Source organism: Pan paniscus, chromosome 3 (genome assembly GCF_029289425.2).
Source record: "Pan paniscus chromosome 3, NHGRI_mPanPan1-v2.0_pri, whole genome shotgun sequence".
Taxonomy (NCBI): domain Eukaryota; kingdom Metazoa; phylum Chordata; class Mammalia; order Primates; family Hominidae; genus Pan; species Pan paniscus.
The window spans coordinates 4,900,322-4,921,196 of NC_073252.2; the positions used below are offsets into that span (position 1 = coordinate 4,900,322).

The window sequence follows — 20,875 nt, forward strand, 5'->3', positions numbered from 1 at the left end:
ATTAGCTGTGCGTGGTGGCAGGCGCCTGTAATCCAGCTACTCGGGAGGCTGCGGCAGGAGAATCGCTTTAACCCAGGAGGAGGAAGTTGCAGTGAGCCGAGATCACGCCATTGCACTCCAGCCTGGGTGACAGAGTGAGACTCTGTCTCAGAAAAAAAAAAAAGAAAGAAAGAAAAGGAAAAGAAAGAAAAAGAAAAGAAACCAATGGAGCACAGTTTGTTCTCTTCATTCCTCAGGGAAAATCCATCTCTTGCTCCTTAACGCTTGGCCTGGTTCCTGCACTCTAAGCTGGGAGATAGTTGAGACATAAAATTACAAAGGTGGCATGCAGAACTATAGAACTTACAGAGCTTTATACATCTCCTTCAGCTCTTCCGGCAAACAGAGAGTGATGGATGTATGTATTATTGGTAATTATTATTTTCCTGTTTTACAGATGAGGAAACTGAGGCCTGGGACCTGATGTGAGTTGTTCAGGTGGCCAAGGGAGGAACTGAACTCAGATTTGTGTGACTCCAAAACCCAAGTATTTGGGCTGTTTTTTTCTCCTTTTGGTTTGTCACTTATAACTTGCCTGTCCCACATGTGGCCATAACTCTGACTTTCAGTTCACCTGTGTCCCTCTGCCCAAACCTTTGTTTGTCAGCCTCCCCCATTAGACTATGAGGTGCTTGAGGACAGGGGAAGGTGTCACCTGTCTCCACATTCCGTTGAACAAACTGGATAACACTGAAAGAGGTTGTGTGCTGCAAAGAGCACTGGGCTGGGAGTCTGAACCCTGCCGGCAGGTGAGGCTCCTTCTTAGCAGACGTGACTCATTTGTGGAGTAGTTGCATTAGTCAGGGGAGGCTAGGCCATGCCAAGGTGACAAATTAACAGACATCTCAGGGACTTGACACACCGAAAGTATATTCCTCGTTTGTGTCACACGTCAGTGCTCTCCTGCAAGTGGTGACTTGGAGGTCCAGGCTTCTTCCATCTTGGGACATCATTGTCATCATTGTCCTAAACACATGGCTGCCAAGGTCACTTTGGAAGGTGCAGGGAAAGTGAGGATCAGCCAGGATGCTTTTTAAAGACCACCACGGCTGAGTGGCTTTCACCCCTCTGCCATATTCCTTTGGCCATAACTCAGTGCTATGGTCTCCAGTCTAACTGCACAGGAGGCTGGGAAACGCTGGCCAGGATGTGCCCAGGAAGGAGAAATGAGTGGTGGGCCTCAAGGCTTGTCTGTGCCACATTCACCCAATTTTTCAAATCTCACGTCTGGACAAGAGTCCAACAAAGCTAGCCATCTCATGGAGACAGTAGGGCAGGAGTTTTGCAGTTGGTATTTCGGGACTTACTATTGCCAGAGTCTCGGGGCAATTCCTTTTCCACTGTTGAGACTTAATTTTCCCCTTGATAAATATGTGGTTGTTCCCCATCTGTGGCCTGTGGATCCCAGTGGGGGTGAGGGGACTGCATAATTATTCTGAGTCTTAGCATTCCCCTATAAACCAGCACTGTGGTAGATGGAGTGTAGATGCTATAGGTACCAAATAGAGGCACACTTATTTTAAAACCTCGCTGTTTTTGTCATACATGTTCTCAATTAATATAAACATGGAAATAATTTATATCAGGTGAATAATTGTGAAATACTTTAGGTTAAAGGTCTTCATAATGAAAAATATCTAGGTTGGGAGCTGTGGCTGATGCCTGTAAGCCCAGCACTTTGGGATGCCAAGGCAGGGGATCATTTGAGGTCAGAAGTTCATGACCAGCCTGGCCAACATGGTGAAACCCTGTCTCTACTAAAAATATAAAAATGAGCTGAGTGTGATGGCAGATGCCTGTAGTCTCAGATACTCAGGCTGAGGCAGGAGAATTGCTAGATTGGGCAACATAGTAAAAACCCTGTCTCTACCAAAAAAAAAAAAAAACGTGGGGCAAAAGACTTGAATAGACATTTCTCCAAAGAAGATATACAAATGGCAAAGTACATGAAAAGATGTTCGACATCACTGCTCATCAGGAAAATGCAAGTTAAAATTAGAATGAGATATTATGTCACACCCATTAGGATGGATATTATTAAAAAACAAAAAAACAGAAAGCAAGTGTTGGTGAGGATGTGGAGAAACTGGAACCCTGGTACATTGCTGTGGGAATGTAAAATTGTGCAGTCACTGTGGAAAACAGAATGGCAGGTCCTTAAAAAATTAAACATAGAATTACCATATGTATTAGTTCATTTTCATGCTGCTGATAAAGACATACCCGAGACTGCACAATTTACAAAAGAAAGAGGTGTAATGGACTCACAGTTCCACATGGCTGGGGGGGCCTCACAATCATGGCAGAAGGCAAAAGGTATGTCTCACATGGCGGCAGACAAGAGAATGACAGCCAAGTAAAAGGGGTTTCCCCTTATGAAACCATCAGATCTCAGGAGGCTTATTCACTACCATGAGAACAGTATGGGGGAAATCACTCCCATGATTCAATTCTCCCCCACTGGGTCCCTCCCACAACACGAGGGAATTATGGGAGGTACAATTCAAGATGAGATTTGGGTGGAGACACAGCAAAACCGTATCACCATAGGATCAGCAATTCCACTTCTGGGTGTATCCCCAAAAGAATTGAAAACAGGGACTCAAACAGATATTTGTACAACCCTGTTCATAGCAGCATTCTTCACACTAACATTAATTTCCACCAAAAGGTGGATGCAACCCAGTGTCCATGACAGCTGAGTGGATAAGCAAATGTGGTTTGTACCTGCGATAGAAGAGTATTCAGCTTTGAAAAGGAATGAAATTCTAACACATCCTACAACCTGGTTAAACCTTGAGGACATTATGGTAAATAAAATAAGCCAGGACAAATACTGTATGAGGTACTTAAAGTAGTCCATTCACAGCAACAGGAAGGAGAATGGTGGGTGCCAGGGGCTTGTGGGGTGAAGATGGGAATGTTAGTGTTTAATGGGAACAGAGTTTCAGTCTGGGAAGATGAAAAAGCCCTGGAGATGGATGGTGGTGACGGTTCCAAGACCATGTGAATGTGTTTAATGCCGCTGAGTGGCACATTTGAAAATGGGTAAAATCGGCCAAGCTTGTGGCTCATGCCTGTAATCTCAGCACTTTGGGAGGCTAAGCTGGGAGGATCATTTGAGCCTAGGAGTTGGAGACCAGCCTGGGCAAGATGGTACCCCATCTCTATAAATAAAAATAAAAATGGGCCGGGCGCAGTGGCTCACGCCTGTAATCCCAGCACTTTGGGAGGCCGAGCTAGGCGGATCACAAGGTCAGGAGATCGAGACCATCCTGGCTAACACGGTGAAACCCCGTCTCTACTAAAAATACACAAAATTGGCCGGGCGTGGTGGCAGGCGCCTGTAGTCCCAGCTACTCGGGAGGCCGAGGCAGGAGAATGGCGTGAACCCGGGAGGCGGAGCTTGCAGTGAGCCGAGATCATGCCACTTCACTCCAGCCTGGGTGACAGAGCAAGACTCCGTCTCAAAAAAATAAATAAATAAAATAATAATAATAATAATAGGGTAAAATGGTAAGTTTTATGTTGTGTATATATTATAAAGTGTGGGGGAATAAGAATGATTAAGGGCTCCTGGGAAGGCCAAGTGCTTCCCTGTGAAGCAGGGAGCCTGTGGGGCTCGGAGGGTGGAGTCAAGCAAGCGGGGCACAGCAGCGGGGGCCTCGGGGCTTTGAGGGCGCTGGGACTGACCTTTCTCCGATTTGCTCCTGCTGAGGGCCCCAGAGGCCAGCTCGGCCTGGCCTGAGGTCTCAAAGGCATTTCTGAAATGCCTCACTCCAGAGGGCACCGCTTCCTGCCACAGTGACATGGGGGATGGTCCGGGGAACTCATCCCAGCTAAGTGACCTCTCTGGCTGGCTGGCCTCTGTCCGATGCCAGGCATCATCTGGAACCTCTAAAAAGTTCATTTAGCACGAGGGCAGAGGCATGGCATTCAGGGTCTGCCCCTTAATGGGAAACCAACTGTCCTTTAGAAAAAGGAATTAATTCAAAATCAGTCCGTGGGATCATAAATCAACAGACACGTTCCAAAAATGTTCGAATCATTGCAACTTCAGGGGGATCTGAAAAGCTCTCCATTGTAAACAGACAAATTGTTTGGGATAAAAGGAGAGAAGAAACTCTGGTGATCCCAACTTCACAAGTGAACTGGCTCTTTTTTAAGCCAGAAGGGGTGTCTATTGTAGGAATTTTTGTTTCCTTTTCCCTTTTGTATCTTTGGGCTTCAAAGGGGATGGCGAGAGGTTAAAACACAGCGAGAGAGGCTGCCCTTGTGATTTTTCAGCCTGCTGGAAACAGAAAGATACCAGGAATCTACTGAGGTGATGCAGACATGGGGTGTTGGCTGGGATTCCTCGCGGAATCTGGGAATCATATCGGTGTGTGGAGCCGTGGGGCCTGCAGCGCTTTACAGGTTTCCCGAGAGGAAAGCAAGGCCCAGGAAGCTTGAGCACCTTATCCAGTGCCACCTGGCTACTAAGGGCCAGTCCATAGTGGTGGCTGATTTGCCTCCAAATGAATTTTCTGATGTCCGCATTTCGCTGCAAGAAAGACACGAGGTTAGAACGTGCTGAATTTCAATCCCGGAGCCTCCCAGGAGGAGGCGTTCATTTGCTCCCCAAACTTTCACTGTGGTGGCCAGAGTTCTCAGCCCAGGACACCTCCTGTTGAGGACCTGGGAGCTGTCTGGGATGTTTGCCTGTTTCTCACTCCTCCACCCCTTCCCTCCCCTCCAGAGTACCCAGTTCACCTTTAACCAGTTTCTTTCAGGCGCGCAGATGGTATTTCAACTTCAGAGGGAGCGACAGAGTTGGGGGGCCTTAATGGATCTGTGACCCCCGGCTCTTTGAGTTGCACAAACTAGCTCTCCCCCACCCCGGTCCAGCGGCTGCCAGCCCCAGCCCCCTTCAAAGGCCGGCTGGGTGCCACGCAGCAATTTCCGCTGCCGAATCTGACAGTGACAGTTCACTGGGACCTTCTCTCGCTCTCTCTCTGTTCTCCGTGCTGGGGCCTTCTCAACTTTAAGTCTGATAGGGTCTTGTCACAAAGTCTGGCTGGAATGGGCTGAAGGGAGACAGAAACTGATAAATTTTCTTTTGATCTCAGATCTGCAAAGCCGCTCAGAAAAAATAAATCGCAGCAGTGGGCCCACGGTGTTGGTCAGAGCCAGAGAAGCCAGAAAAGGTTCCTTCTCCAGCTCAGGGTTCCCTGATTCCCCCTGGTACATTACATATCAAAAGGAGGCGGGTGCGCTGGGGAGGGATCCCTGGCTCAGAACAGGGCAAGGAACCTAATTAGGTGAAAATCATTTAAATGGTTTTCACAGCATCGTTTGACTTAAAGCATTTATCACCACCTAACGCGTAATTAACAGCAGGACAAGCGATTGAACAAAGGCTCTCTTCTACTCAGAGGGATCATGTTAATTTTCATTAATCTTATATATTACCATCTCTTTCCAAATGAATGTTATCTTAAAGGCCCAAATGCCTTCTTTGATCTTGGGGAAAGGAAAAAAAGAGAGAGAGAGAAGAAAAGATTGTAACCTATGTTTGTTTGGAAATGACATTTTAACAACAGGCTCCAAGTACAGGATCAGAAGTTTTTGGTATTCAAGAGTTAATCCAGCCACAAAAAGAAGGAAATTCTGTGTGGAGGAACCAGGCTCTGCGCTTGCCTGGAAACACAGGATTGGGCCAGATGGGTTGTCTGAGGTCTCCTTTAGTTTGATTGTTTATTATGGTTCTAAGGGAATATACTCAGATTCTGCCATAACATTCTCACGTTGTTGGACGTGTCTGCCCCTTGCCATCCTAGCCCAGAGGGTCCCTTACAATAATTTTAATTTAAAAAAAAATTAGTGAAGACAAGCAAGTACTTATAGAAACTGGCTTAATATGAATAATAACCACACACTGTGCTCTTCATCTGATAATTAATTACTTGACCTGTATTATGTCATCAAATCCATACCACAGCTTGATTGTCATCCTCACATTGCAGATGAGGCAACTGAGCCATGGGGGAAACTGAGGTAGCTTGTCTCAGTTAATATTTGGGATACTCACCCAGGCAGGTGGCCTCTAGAGCCTGTTCTCTTGGCTGCTGGGCTGCACGGCCCGCCTGCGTGGTTGGTCAGGAATCTTGCTGTAACCCGTCTGTCTGGGCTCCCATCTCAGCTGTGTCCCCAGCTTCGTGTGCAAACTTGGGCAAGTGTCTGTGCCTCTGGGGCCTCAGTTTCTTCATTACCAACTTCCAAAATATCGGTCTCCATGCTGGGCTAACAGCTTGCATTTATGGAATGCTTTGTTGAATGCTGGTGCTATTGTTTCCCCATTTTACAGATGAGGAAACTGAGATCTTAGAGGCCCTGCCAGGTTCACACGCTGTGAGTTGTGTAGCTGGGATTTGAACCCAGATCAGCAGATGTTGAGCCTTTTCTTAATCTTTATGATCTGTTGACTCACAAAATCCAACTAGGGGCATTTCTAGCTTTAAATATTTTTTTTGTCTTTTTTTTTTTTTTTTTGAGACAGAGTCTTACTGTTAGAAATGCTTGTTCCTCGGTGCCATAAAGAAATAGCACTTGAACATAAGTTTAATTTCCTCAGCAAGGCCTTTTTTTCCTTTTTTTTACTTTCTGTAGAAAGGGTACACTCGTCAGCAGTTTTGCCACGAGAGTGCACCGAACAAAGGAGACAGGGTCATTTATAACCTGACGTGTCCACCTTACTGCTGTGTCCGGTTTCCATTGGCTGGAACCGGGCTTCACATTCTGTATTTGTCCTGATTGTTTTGTGCAATGCTGAGAAAGGTAAAAACACCTTCAAATGAGGAAGAGGAACATGCTATGACCTAATGCTTGCTTGGACCAGTATAAGCATGCCAGGGCAAATATTTAGGCTAAATTGTGGGAGCCAAGAACATAAAGTACATTGATTTCTTTATTACGGCTAGCAGATATTTAAGAATGTTAGCACAGGTCTTTGAATAAATTTTGCTTCTGAGAGAAGTTACTATTTATTCTTAATTAGATGGGGAGGAAAGCCTTTGAAGAGGAAACTCTACTTTTTGCATTGCTCTGTCACCCAGGCTTGAGTGCAGTGGCGAAATCTCAGCCCACTGCAACCTCTGTCTCCCGGGTTCAAGCAATTCTTCTGCCCTAGCCTCCAGAGTTGCTGGGACTACAGGCGTGCACCACCACGCCTGGCTAATTTTTGTATTTTCAGTAGATATGGGGTTTCACCATGTTGGCCAGGCTGGTCTCGGACTCCTGACCTCAGGTGATCTGCCTGCCTCAGCCTCCCAACGTGCTGGGATTACAGGCATGAGTCACTACGCCTGGTCTCTAGCTTTAAATAAATGGGATTTCTATGGGGTGGGGGGTGGGGGGGGATTGTGTTAGATCTATTCAGTATCTTGACTGTGGTGGTAAATACACAAATCTATCCTGATGAAATTGTGTAGAATTTAATACACAGACACTAATACAAGTAATATTGGGAAAGTATGAATAAGATTGGTAGATTAAATCAATGCCAATATCCTGATTGTGATATTATGCTATGGTTTTGAAAATGTTACACGGGTGAGCAAAGTGCATAAGGAGTCTTTCTGTATTATTTCTTACAACTTCACATGAATCCACAATAATCTCAATCAAAACATCAATTTAAAAAATAGAAATGGGTTGGGCACGGTGGCTCATGCCTATAATCCCAGTATTTGGGGAGGCCAAGGCAGGCAGATTGCTTGAGCCCAGGAGTTTGAGACCAGCCTGGGCAACATGGAAAAATGCTGCCTCTACAAAAAATACAAAAAAATTAGCTAGGCATGGTGGTGTATGACTGTGGTCCCAGCTACTTGGGAGGCTAAGGTAGGAGGATCACTTGAGCCCAGGAGGCAGAGGTTGCAGTGAGCTGACATTATGCCACTTCACTCCAACCTGGGCGACAGAGCCAGACCCTGTCTCAAAAATAAATACATAAATAAATAAACTAAAAAATATACAGGATTCTCTCTATAAACACACTGAGTAACTTTATTCTGTGTATGTGAAATGTTTGGAATAAACATAAGACCTGGTTCTTGCCCTAGAGGAATGTACTGAATTAATCATAATAGTAATAATTTTTAAATGACTACCATTTATTGAGTGACCATGTGTCAGACACAGTCCTGAAGTGCTGTATTAATTTCCTCAGCAATCTTTTTTTTTTTTTTTTTTTGAGATAGGGTCTTGCTCTGTTGCCCACGCTGGAGTGCAATGCAACAATCAAGGCTCACTGCAGCCTCAACCTCCTGGGCTCAAGTGATCCTCCCACCTCAGCCTCTCAAATAGCTGGGACTACAGGCACACACCACCATGTTCAGCTAATTTTTGTAATTTTTTTTTTTTTTTTTTTTTTTTTTTGTGGAGACAGGGTCTCGCCATGTTGCTCAGGCTGGTCTTGAACTCTTGGGCTCAAGGAATCCGCCTCTTTCCACCTCCCCAAGTGCTGGGATTAAAGGTGTGAGCCACCACGCCCAGCCCATTATCACTTCTTTACAAGTGGAAGAAACTGAGCTTCAAAGAGGTTAAAACTTGCCCAAGATCACCCAGCACATAAGTAGTAATGTTGGTGGGCATGGGTCCAAGCCTCACTCTGGATCCCACTCCTCAGCTGAGCCAGAGTTCCCTGAGCACCTTCTATGCCAGCACATTCCAGTAAAATAGTATCATTCTGCCCTGGCACAGTTTGGCAAGGCAGGCAATATCATCCCCATTTTGCAGAGGAGGAGACTGGGGCTCAGAGTTGGAGAAGACTTGAATCCAGCTGCCTCTTTTTCCTCCTACAAGGAAGAGACAGAGCTGAACACAGGTCTCACAGCACTATGAGGTCATTCTGGGGCTCAGGGTATGCCTCAAAGAAGAAGGTGTCTGGGCAGGCCTGGGGTATGTGTAGGGGTGCCGGGGAGTAGGCAGGACCTAGATAAGTGAGTTTCAGGAGCTAAGAGCAGGGTGTGAGCTGAGCCTGGAGCTGTTTATTCAGCTTTAGGGGGAAAGATTTCATCCAGGGCCCTGGTTGGTGATAAAGCAGCTCTGTTTTCAAACCAAACATGGCCTTTCCTTCGAGGACTGGGAAATTTGGGAAGAAAGATATTGCATGGCTCTCCTGTGGATCTTTCCGGCCCTATCACCAACGAAATATCTCACTGGACTCTTAGGGGAAAGTTGAAATGCACTCCCAAAGAGATTCAGGCCACTGCGGGTAACTTCAAAGGACGATCCTCTAGAAAGCTGAAATTTAAAAAGTCCATGACAGCCCTTTAAAGGTGGCCTGGACACACATTGTTGGTCTGGCGCCCATTGTCCCTGACCCTGACCAAAAGCCTCACAGAGCTGCAAAAATGTCTGTGGGCAGGACTGGCTCTAACTCAGGCCTGGGAGGCAGGACTGAGAAGAAAACCCACGTAGTGAGCCTGCACCAGGTCCTAGGAACTTTCTACACTTTCTCTCTCTTTAAGACTCATAATAGTTCTGGAAGAGAAGAAGTCTCACTCCCATGTTCTAAATTTACAACCTAGGGGAAGAGACAAGAAGGGTCTCATTCACGACCACACGGCTGGGAAGTAAGAGATCTGAGATTTGTCTGACTCCAAAGAACTGAGTTGTAGTGGCCTGGGGGATCACAGATCATGACAGTGATGATGACAACTACTATCACTTATTATTATACAGATAATATTTTCTAAAGATGGCTGTGACAATATCTCCCATTCCACATGTTCTTCTTATAACGTGACTTTGACACTCCTCCCACTGAGTGGTGGGGGTGCCTGTATTCCCTCCCTTTGAACCTGGGCAGGCTTGCGACTATGGCAGAAGTGACACTATGGAACTTCCAAGAAAAGCTTATTAGATTATAAAATGCCGTGCATTTCTACCTTACTCTCTTCAGTCTCTCTTGGAACCCAGCTGCCATGCTGTCAGGAAGCCCAATCTAGCCCACATGGAGAGAGCACGTGTTCTAACCAAGAGCCCAGCTGAGGTCCCAGCTGAAAGGCAGCATCAATTGCCAGCATGGGAATGAAGACACCTCAGAATGGCTCCCACCCCTGAGTCATCCCCAACAAATTGAGTCTCCTGTGTGCCAGATGTTGGGGAACAAAGACAAACTGTCTCTGCCCAAATTCCTGACCCAGAGAATCATGAATGTTATAAAATGGCTGTGCAATGCCACTACATTTTAGGGTTCATTTGTTAGTTAGCAACAGTATGTAGAACAAATATAACAACAATTGAATAAGGGCTAACATTGACCAAGTACTTGTTGTGTGCTCAGCACTGTATTAAGAGCTTATACAGTCATAGGAAGAAGGAGCTTTGAAACTCAGCTTCTTCCATTTGTAAAGAAGTGATAATGAGACTGGGCACAGTGGCTCATGCCTGTAATCCTAACACTTTGGGAGGCTGTGTAATCCTAACACTTTGAGGCGGGTGGATCACTTGAGGTCAGGAATTCAAGATCAACCTGGCCAATGTAGTGAAACCTTATCTCTACCAAAAATACAAAAATTAGCCAGGTGTGGTGGTGTGTGCCCCTAATCCTAGCTACTCGGGAAGCTGAGGCAGGAGAATCTCTTGAACCCAAGAGGCAGAGATTGCAGTGAGCCGAGATCACGCCACTGCACTGGAGCCTGGGCAACACGGCGAGACTGTCTCAAAAAAAAAAAAAAAAAAAAAGTGATAATGGACTAGGCTTAGTGACTTATGCCTGTAATCCTAGCACCCAAAACAGGTGGATAACTTGAGCTCAAGTGTTCAAGACCAGCCTGAGCAATGTGGCAAGACCCTGTCTCTACAAAAAAAAAAAAATTAGCTGGACATGGTGGTGCGTGCCTGTAGTTCCAGCTATTTGAGAGGCTGAAGTAGGAGGATTGCTTGAGCCCAGGAGGTTGAGGCTACAGTGATAGACAGAAGTTTTTTTGTTTGTTTGTTTGTTTGTTTGTTCTTGGTAGGCTGGAATGCAATGGCACGATCTCAGCTCACTGTAGCCTCCACCTCCCGGGTTCAAGCGATTCTCATGCCTCAGCCTCCCAAGTAGCTGGGACTACAGGCATGCCCCAACATGCCTGGCTAATTTTGTATTTTTAGTAAAGACAGGGTTTCACCATGTTGGCCAGGCTAGTCTCGAACTCCCGACCCCAAGTGATCCCCCTGCCTTGGCCTCCCAAAGTGCTGGGATTATAGGCATGAGCCACTGTGTCCGGCCTACACAGAAGTCTTGTGTATACTCCTGGGAAGCCTTCTGAAAGAGAGATTTACAATACTGGAGAGATGAAAAATGTAGGTTTCCAGGCCCCATCCCAAACCTGCTGAGACCACATTATGCACAGTATCCCAATGGCGAAGGCAGGGTAAGACCAAGCCCAGGAGAAGGGTCAGGACAATGTGATTCCATTTAATGCAGCAAATATTACTGACAGCCCTGACTACATGCCAGGTGCCTGGACTTCCCTCAGCTACTCAGGAGGCTAAGTCTTGAGGATCACTTGAGCCCAGAAGTTTGAGGCTGCACTGAACCATGATCACACCACTGCAATTCAGCCTGGGTGACAGAGCAAGATCTTGTCTTTAAAATAAAATAAAATAAAAAGATTATTATAATGAAAGAATTTAAATAACACACAGTGTTGTAGAATATAGAATACATGGATATAGATGACACAATGCTGATGGGGATGACAGTTCATGATCATCAGGCTTGTACTGGGCACCCTCCTGGGTTCTCTATACACAGATTCTAGTCAATTACCTTCTCACAACTGCTCCCCCCACCCCGCCCTTTCTATTTTTTAGATGCAGAGATTCAGAGAGTCTAAGCAACTTTTCTAAATCATCTAGCTGGAATTCAGTAACTGAGCCAGGATCTACCCCAGGTCTGTCTGACTCCAAAGCCTGTGTCTTCCAGCACACACTGCTGCTGCCTGGGGTAAGAGCTCAACATTATGCTTGGAAAAAGGAGCTTTTCTAGCTCATTGTGGAGGGCTGGGATGTCTCCCGTGTCCACGCTCCCTTCTTCCTTAGTAATGGGCACGTTACTGCATTCCCCAGCCTCTTTTGCAGCAAGGTGACCAAGTGAACACTTTCTGGCTAATGAGATGTACATAGAAGTCTTGTGTAATACTTCTGGGAAGCTTTCTGAAAGAGAGCGAATATACTCTTCTCCCATTTTCCTCAAAAACCTTCTAGCAGGAATGTGGATATGATGTCTGGAGCTCTAGCAACCATATCAGACCACAAGGATGAATGTACACCCCAGGAATGGAAGACAGGAAAGCCAGAAAAAGACTCAGTCCCTGATGGCTGAAGAGCTACCATACCTGCCCCTAGATCTTCTATTTCTGATCATCTTCTATGCAAGGGTGAGTGAACTCGTATTGTGTTAACGTCACTGTGATACTGGGTCTTGTTTCTTGCCAGTTGAATGTGATCCTAAGTGGTACAATGGGTCAACTGAGAGGAAGAGAATGAACTTGGGTTGGGATTTGAAAGATGGGTAGGACTGAGACAGGAATGGGGGAAGAAGTTCCTTATAGGTGCTGGGAACAGCAAGAGTGAGAAGTGTCCTTGAGGTGGCATGTGGAGTATAACAAGGAAGATGTAGGAGCTAAGCAGGGTTAGAGCAATTGTTTGTAAAGAGCTTTGGCTGCCAGGCAGTGAAGATACAATTTCAACTGTTAAGCACTGGGGAGCCATAGAAGGTGTTTGAGTGGATAAGTGATGTGTTTGGTACTGGATTTTGCCTTGATGGAGATCTGTAGGCAGAACTGAAGAGGAGGAAGCCTGGGCCAGAATTGGGGCCCTGTGGGCTGGGAATTGCTTGGAAAGGAGGTTTGGAGACCAGCTTAGGCAATGGTCCATGGGATCACTATTGCATTAAACAGTGGTGTGCTAATACTGTGGATGATTTGGAAGCCACTGAAACGATGATGCACAAGATAGCATGATAACATGTCAAGTTGCTCACGGTATATTGTTATATGACAAAAATAGGTCTCCAAACAGTTTGCGCAATATGATGAGTTCCTGAAAATTCACTTCATGCATTTTATTTAAAAGCCAAGAAGGTTGTTCTCCAATTGTTAATAATAGTTACTGCTAGGGGGAAGTTTTCAGGGATGATTTTTCTTTCTTCTTTTGCTCACTATTTTCTAAGCTGTTAGTAGTAGTAGTAGTAATAATAATAATAATAATAATAGCTAAGCACTCCTGAGGGCCCACAAAGCTCAGTGCCAGCCTCATTCTCTGTGTTAATTCATGTATTTAAATCCTCATAGTCCTCCATGAGGGAGGGAGTTTAATTTTCTTCTTTTTATGTTTGAGGAAACTGAGATTCAGAAAGCAGGAGCCTATGTCTAGGGGAGAGCACCAGTGGAAAGAGAAGTGACAATGAGGATCTGAGAGAGGGGACGTCCTAGCTGGATGGAGGAGTCAGGGAGTGAGGAGGGAAAGGCCTTCTCAGAAATCCCAGGGGATGCACGCATCGGCCTTTACAGTTTATAAAGCACACCCTGTACTTCCGCTCTTAAAATGCGCTTGTTAGGAATTATGATTGCTACTTTATGGGAAAGGAAACAGGCTCAGAGAAGTTAAGCAGCTTGCTCAAGATAACAAGGGGGAGAGTTGGGATTTGAACACAGCGCTCTGTGCCTGACTCAGGTTCTATCTCTGCCACACCCAGCCAAAAAAGGGGGCTAGTTTCAGTGTGTATTGGAAATCTGTCTGTTGGACCCCTTGGCTCCCTTAAGCCAACAGACTTTGTGTTAGCAGCTAAACCACTTAAAAAGAGCAACACAGCAAGACCCGGAAATTTTTTTAAAAATTAGCCAGGTGTGGTTGCGCATGTCTGTAGTCCCAGCTACTCGGGAGGCTGAGGCGGGAGGATTGCTTGAGCCCAGGAGTCTGAGGCTGCAGTGAGCCATGATCACACCACTACACTCCAGCCTGTACCACAGAGTGAGACCCAGTCTCTAAAACAAAAAAAAATTTTAAATAAAGAAATAAAAAGAGGTTATTGACCCCTACCTTTTGGCCGAATCTTAGTCTTGAATGGCTTGCCTGAACTGTCCGGAATTTCGCGGCCCAAACTGACCCTGATTTCAACCAATTCTGTTCATTCCTGGTGCCCCACCATCCATCCTGCTTCCTTAGCTGCCTTCTTGACTGAGTCTGGGCTGCCTTTGACCTCCTGGGGTAGTGCTTCTGAGACAGGAGAATAGGGTCTGGAGGCAGGAAACCTAAGGTAGTTTCAGGCCGACTTCCTAGAACTAAATTGAAAGAAAAACCCGGGCCAGGCGTGGTGGCTCACGCCTGTAATCCCAGCACTTTGGGAGGCCGAAGAGGGTGGGTCACCTGAGGGCAGGAGTTCCAGACTAGCCTGGCCAACATGGCGAAACCCCGTCTCTACTAAAAATACAAAAATTAGCTGGGCATGGTGGTGGGTGCCTGTAATCCCAGCTACTTGGGAGGCTGAGGCAGGAGAATAGCTTGAACCCAGGAGTGGGAGGTTGCAGTGAGCCGAGGTCCTGCCATTGCACTCCAGCCTGGGTGACAAGAGCAAAACTCCGTCTCAAAAGAAAACCCTAACTTTCCACGCCTAAGTAACAAAAGGACCAGAGGCTACTCCTTTTGCAAATCCCTTTTCCACCAGGCAGATGGGAAATTGGCTGTCCGCAACCAATCAGACTGATTGAGAGCGGAGTCTTCCTTTGCATAGAAGTGGAACTTTGTAACTTCATCTTAACCTTTGATTGGTTGCTTTTTGCAGCCAATCAGGTGTTTGCAGAGGAGTGTGACTTTTGTAACTTCACTTCAGCCTCTGATTGGTTGTTTTCTGCAGCCAATCACACGGATTGTGGGCCACCACTTCATTTACATAAGGGGGCCAATAGGAAACCTGTAGTGGGTATTTGGATCGGAGAAGATTCTGTATCTGGGCTCTTGAGCCGCTGGTTGGGCCCCTCCCACACTGTGGAGGGTACTTTTGTTTTCAATAAATCCCTGCTTTGGTTCTTTCGTTGCTTCATTCTTTCTTTGCTTTGCTGGGCTTTTGTCCAATTCTTTGTTCAAAGCGCCAAGAACCTGGGCAACTTACAGTCAAGACCCTCACCGGCAACACTTCTACCCCGCCTGGCCTGGGCCCTGAGCTCCCTCCCACAGCCCAAGGCCTGGCAGGTGGCTTCCCACCGCCTCTTCCCTATCCAGGCCCAGCCAGCTGGGGATCTGGTTTTCCCATCCTCCACTCTCCCTGCCTTTCCCAGCCACATTCCACGCCCACCAAGGCCCCTCCAGGAAAAGGCCCCAGAGAGCTCTCTGTCCTCATGTCAGACGTTTCCCTAATTCCCAGTGGCTTGATCTTTTGCTGTTTCAATTTATCACAAATGATTTTCCAAGCCAGTGGATTTAATTATATTATACACTTAGGGAAATTGGTGCCATTTCTTAATTACTTTTATAGTTGAAAAGCAATTACTTAGCAATCACATGAAGGGCTTCTCGTGTTTCCTGGAGTTCTGTAGAGAACCAGACCTGGTTTGAAGAAGTTGGGTTTGCCCCGGGGGTAACCCAAGGAACTGGGGCAATTGGGTTTGGGGAGACAGGTAAGCTTTGTGGTATAGAATTAGATAAATAAATATTTTTTAAAAAATCATGATCCACCCAGTTGCTTAAGCCAATGTCTGACAGACACCCTTAACCTCTCCATCTTCCTCAATTCTGTGTATGTCAACACTGGTGAAGTGCTTGGATTCCACCTCCTGGTACCTCTCAAACCTGCCCATGACTCTGCTTCCTCCTGTCCAGTCCAGGCCACCACTGTCATGCACCTCTTAAGTGATCCTCCCCTGTCCACCCTGGCCCCCTGAGGGGGGTGGAATGGTGGTCTCCAAAAGATCCATTTACCCCGAACCTAGGAACGTAACCTTATGTGGAAAAAGGGCCTTTGCAGATGTAATTGAGTTAAGGATCTTGAGACAAGAACTTCCTGGATGACCTAGGTGGGCCCTCAATCCAATGAGAAGTGTCCTTCTCAGAGGACAAGAGGAGAAGACCCACAGAGGGGAAGCCATGAGAAGATGGATGCTGAGGTGAGTGATGTGCATACAGGCCAAGGAGCACCAGGAATGGCTGGGAACCACCAGAAGCCAGGAGAGAGGATGGGCAAATCCTCCCTCAGAGCCCCCTGGAGGAGTGAGCCTGCCCATCACTTTGATTTTATTTAATTTATTTAATTAATTTATTTATTTATTTTGAGATGGAGTCTCACTCTGTCACCCAGGCTGGAGTGCAGGGGTGTGATCTCAGCTCAATGCAACCTCTGCCTTCCAGGTTCAAGTGATACTTGTGCCTCAGCCTCCTGAGTATTTGGAATTACAGGTGCTCGCCACCATGCCCAGCTAATTTTTGTATTTTTTGGTAGAGATGGGATTTCATCATGTTGGCGAGGCTGGTCTTGAACTCCTGACCTCAAATGATCTGCCTGCCTCAGCCTCCCAAAGTGCTGGGATTACAGGCCTGAGCCACTGTGCCCAGCCAATCACCTTGATTTTAAACTGCTGGACTCTGGAACAGTGAGTAGTAAATTTCAGTTGTTTGAAGCCACGCAGATTGTGGTTATTTGTTATAGCAGCTCCGGGAAACTCACACAGCCCCATTTAGTCCATTTTTCAACACGTCTGTCCGTGCTAAAGCCCAGTGGCTCTCATCTCCCTTAGAATAAAGAATTGCATTTTCCTGATGACTAATATAGAGTACCTTCATATGCCTATTGCTATTTGAATATTCTCTCTTTTTTTGTATCTGCTCAAGTCTTTTGCCCATTTAAAAAATAGGATTGTTTCTTTTTCTTATTGGTTTATAGGCATTCTTTATATATTCTGGATACTACTCTTTTGTCAGGTGTATATATTGTGAATATATTCTCCTCTTCTGTGGGCTGCTGCTACACTCTTTTAATGGTGTTTTTGGATAAAGTACTTAATTTTAATATATCCCACTTTATTAGTTTTTAATATTGTAGTTAGCACCCTTTTTGTCCTATTTAAGAAATCTAAGGCCAGGCGCAGTGGCTCGCGCCTGTAATCCCAGCACTTTGGGAGGTCGAGGCGGGTGGATCACGAGGGAGATGGAGACCATCCTGGCTAACACGGTGAAACCACCATCTCTACTAAAAATACAAAAAAGTTAGCTGGGCATGATGGCACATGCCTGTAGTCCCAGCTACTCAGGAGACTGAGGCAGGAGAATCGCTTGAGCCCGGAACGCGGAGGTTGCAGTGAGCCGAGATCGTGCCACTGCACTCCAGCCTGGGCGACAGAGTGAGACTCCATCTCAAAAAAAAAAAAGAAAAAGAAATCTCAGCTTACTCTGAGATCATGAAGATGTTATTCTGTGTTTCTTCTAAAACATTATTGTTTACCTTTCATTTTATTTAATTAATTAATTAATTAATTTTTGAGACAGTTTTCCTCTTGTTGCCCAGGCTGCAGTGCAATGGCGCTCGGCTCACCGCAACCTCCACCTCCCAGGTTCAAGAGATTCTCCTGCCTCAGCCTCCCGAGTAGCTGAGATTACAGGCATGCACCATCATGCCTGGCTAATTTTGTATTTTCAGTAGAGACAGGGTTTCTCCATATTGTTCAGGCTGGTCTCGAACTCCTGACCTCAGGTGATCTGCCCGCCTCGGCCTCCCGAAGTGCTGGGATTATAGGCGTGAGCCACCACGCCCAGCCTACCTTTCATTTCATATTTGGATCTATAAGCTATCTGGAATTGATTTTTGTGTATGCCGTGAGATGGAATTCAGCTTTGTTTTTTTCCCCACATAGGCATTCAACTGACTGATCACTGAAATGCTATCTTTGACATAAGCAGATGACCGTGTATGTTTGGGTATGGTAACTGGTTTTTAAGTTTATCCTGCCCCTGGAATCTCAGCTCCAAGGCAACAGTAAGCTTTTATTGACAGGAGGAGGCCAATCCATAGCCTTGGGCTGCAGGACTGATGAGGAGGAGGCAAGAAGGGTGGGGCTCTGGGTCCCTGGTTCTTGTCAAGCAGATCAACTCACAAGGTGTCTGGGTTCCTCTTTGGCTTAACTCGTGAGCCTGCTTGGGGAGGTGGTTGGTCCCAGGTTTGCAATGGCCTGTCACTTCTATAATCGGAAAAGCAGTTCTCAACCTATGGATAATTAGGAGTTGATAGTAACCACATTTTGATCTGTAAGTGCTTACATTTTAGGCCCTTTCCAGGCCCTCTAGGGTGGTGGTAGGAGCAATAATTCCTTTATCAGGAGTATAAGGAGGCACGAAGGAAAGCTACGAACAGGGGTGCCATTTGACCTAGGCATTGAAGGATGAATAGGAGTTTTAATATTAAAAAAAAAAAAGAGAAAGAAAGAACCAACAGGAAGGGCACTGCAGGCAGCACAGGGAATAAGCATGGGCAAAGGCAAGGAGACATGCATGAGCTTAGTAGGGGAGCAGGGTAGGCCCGCCATGGTGGCTCACACCTGTAATCCCAGCACTTTGGGTGGCCAAGGTGGGTGGATCACCTGAGGTTGGGAGTTCAAGACCAGCCTGACCAACATGTAGAAAACTCGTCTCTACTAAAAATACAAAATTAGCCGGGCATGGTGGCACATGCCTATAATCCTAGCTGCTCGGGAGGCTGAGGCAGGAGAATCGCTTGAACCTGGGAGGTGGAGGTTGTGGGGAGCCGAGATCGCACCATTGTACTGCAGCCTGGGCAAGAAGAGCGAAACTCCATCTCAAAAAAATAAAAGGGGGAGCAGGCTGAACCTTTTAGGGTAGATATAATAGCAGAGGATGTAGGGAAGGGAAGGAAAAATGCAAAGCAATGTGAGTTTTAATAAAAACCACATGGTTATCTGACCTTAGAAGACGCTGTGGTCTGAATGTGTCCCCCAGATTCATACGTTGAAACTTAATGGCCAACGTAATGGTATTAAGAGGTGGGGCCTTTAGGAGATGATTAGGTCTTGAGGGTTCCACTCTCATGCATGGGACTAATGCCTTATGTTTTAGTCCATTCTCCCACTGCTATAAGGAAATACCTGAGACTGGATAATTTACAAAAAAGGTTGGACTGGCTCATGGTTCCACAGGCTGTACAGGAAGCATGATGGCTTCCGAGGAGGCCTCAGGAAAGTTTCAAACATGGCGGAAGGTGAAGGGGAAGCAGGGACATTACATGGCTGGAGCAGGAGGAGGAGAGAGACAGGGAAGGTGCCACACACTGTTAAACAACCAGATCTGAGAACTCTGTCATGAGACAGCTCTAGGGGGATGGTGTTAAACTATTAGAAACTGCCCACATGATCCAATCACTTCCCAGCAGGCCCCACCTTCAGCATTGAGGGTTACAATTCGGCATTAGATTTGGGTGGGGACACAGATCCGAACCACATCACCTTATGAAAGAGGCTTCATTGCATATGTCCCTTTGCCCTTCTCTTCCTCCCACCATGTGAGGACACAGCCTTTATCCCCTCCAGAGGATGCAGCAAGAAGGCACCCTCTTGGAAACAGAGCAGCCCTCACCAGAACTGAACCTGCTAGTGCCTTGATTTTGGGTTCCCAGCTTCCAGAGCTTTGAAAAATACAATTTTGCTCTTTATAAATTCACCACTCTCAGGTATTTTGTGATAGCATCAGAAATGACTAACACAGAAGGCTTAGAATGGATGCAACCCTCCCACCTGCCATTCCTCCTGGCCATGGAAGCCATGTGCTGTCAGTAACAACAATAACTACAATCTGCACATTGACAGGGGGCCAGGCCTATCATTTCATGCATTTGTGTTTTTAAATCTCCATTTCGCAGAATTGTTCAATGACTATTAAGCTTGGGTGTTTGGCAAACTTGGGTCTCACTTCTATTCATGGGCTGCGTGAGGCACTTACTGAGCCTCAGTTTCTCCATCTGTGAAGTGGGGTCACAGTGTTACCTACTTACTGAGCCTCAGTTTCTCCATCTGTGAAGTGGGGTCACAGTGTTACCTACTTCATGGATGTCGTGAAGATTACACTGAGCGGGATCATTTAATCCTCATACGCAGGAGACCCTGATCCTAACTTATCCAAAAACTTTACAAGGAAACTGCTGAGAGCCCAACCACTTTAGGGCCTTTGGTTGGCCTCTCTAAGATTCTTCTGACCTTTCCCACACAGTCACAATGTGTCAGCCTGGCTCTGAGCATCATCTCCTCACCCAACAATAGCACAGTAGGAAGGGAGTGACAGGCAACGCTCCTCTCTCCTTCCTCAGTGACGAAGAACTGTCCCAGAAGCTTCCCTGCCCTGAAAGACATCACTGATGTCTCACTTAGCAGACCTAGGACAAGAGGCCACTCCTAGTTGTCAGGGAGGCTGGGAATACAAGCATCTAGCTGGCGGTCTCGGCTTCTCTTGTGGGGCTGGTCTCCAATGAGAAAGCAGGGAGGGGATGGGCTGTGGGTGTATTTCAGTGTTGGCTGTTCTGAGGTAGGAACTGAGCAGTTGAGAAAGTTCTGTGCATGTGTCTCAGAGGTGGAGATGACAGTGGGGCTGAGAGAGACAGAGCAGAGAACTGCTGCTGTCAGACGGATATGGGGGCTTAGACACAACAATGCCTCTCCAGTCATTTTATAGAGGAGGACCCTGGGGCCCGGACAAGAAAAGGATGCCCACTCAGTGCATGGTAGCCAGGGGAGTCAGGGGACAGGGCTGCCTGGAGTGGAGCTTGCAGGATGGGAACCAGTGGAAGATGAAGTTAGCGTGCTAGAACAGCCTC

General features: G+C 46.5%; 1 protein-coding gene across 2 annotated transcripts in view; it reads left to right on the forward strand.

The window, feature by feature from the left end:
• The window catches only part of LOC100991167 (uncharacterized), a 225,298-nt gene that overhangs the window by 91,660 nt on the left and 112,763 nt on the right, over positions 1–20,875 (forward strand). Inside the window, exons 2-3 of one of the 2 annotated variants that reach the window (XM_055111168.2) lie at positions 11,884–12,016; positions 12,280–12,449. The exons of the other annotated variant lie outside the window; for it this stretch is intronic. The gene's annotated coding sequence lies outside the window, so the exon portion shown is untranslated. The remainder of the gene's footprint in view (positions 1–11,883; positions 12,017–12,279; positions 12,450–20,875) is intronic. 2 annotated transcript variants of the gene reach the window in all.